Raw genomic sequence first — 661 nt, 5'->3', positions numbered from 1 at the left:
CTCAGAGAAAAGGGATGTCATTGGTGGTGGAACCTGTGAGTACAGGAGGACACACCACCATAGTGTGACACAGGCTAAGGGGAAAAGGGTTAGACAGGAAGCCACAACCTTTTGATCCTCGTTCTTCTCACTGTATTTTTCTGCTTCTCTTCATAACCTTGGAGTCCCTCTGCTTGCAGGTGGTAATAGAAAACCTATCATCTCAGAAAAATATGGAACATTTCATGAATTGGCAAGTCGTCCTTGTATAGGGGCCATGCTAATCTCTGTCTCATTAGAAACTGGACATTTGTAATTGAGGGGTCAAATTTCTAAAAATCTTTAAAACTGTGTCAATTTTATTACAGTATTTTCAACAGAATGTCTGTGAAAGCTTCTAGCTGAGGTTCCTGGATCTGGATTCTGGGGTTTTTCTCATACTTCCTGCATTCTAAAAGTTAGCTACAGTTGTGGATTTGTTTGATTGATTTGTCTATTTTTAGTTGTGTATCTAGCTAATTATAATTCTAAGAAACTTAACTTAATTATAACTATAATTATATAAGTGCTATATAAAATATGTAAAACTGTATTCACTGGAGTCAGTATCATAAAGAAACCCTTAAGTAAGAATCTAGGCTTTAAAATAAGGAATGTGGTCTTTACAACAAATTTTAACAGA

General features: G+C 35.7%; 1 non-coding gene across 1 annotated transcript; it reads right to left on the bottom strand.

Moving 5' to 3' along the window:
* Positions 1–206: 206 nt before the first annotated feature.
* Positions 207–312, bottom strand: LOC116597989. Its single transcript, XR_004288901.1, has one exon. It is a non-coding gene; the product is annotated as a U6 spliceosomal RNA (small nuclear RNA).
* Between the last annotated feature and the right edge of the window lie 349 nt (positions 313–661).

This window comes from Mustela erminea, chromosome 8, assembly GCF_009829155.1.
Source record: "Mustela erminea isolate mMusErm1 chromosome 8, mMusErm1.Pri, whole genome shotgun sequence".
NCBI lineage: Eukaryota > Metazoa > Chordata > Mammalia > Carnivora > Mustelidae > Mustela > Mustela erminea.
Note: the sequence above shows the minus strand (reverse complement) of the source record. Positions and strands in the feature narration are given on the sequence as shown.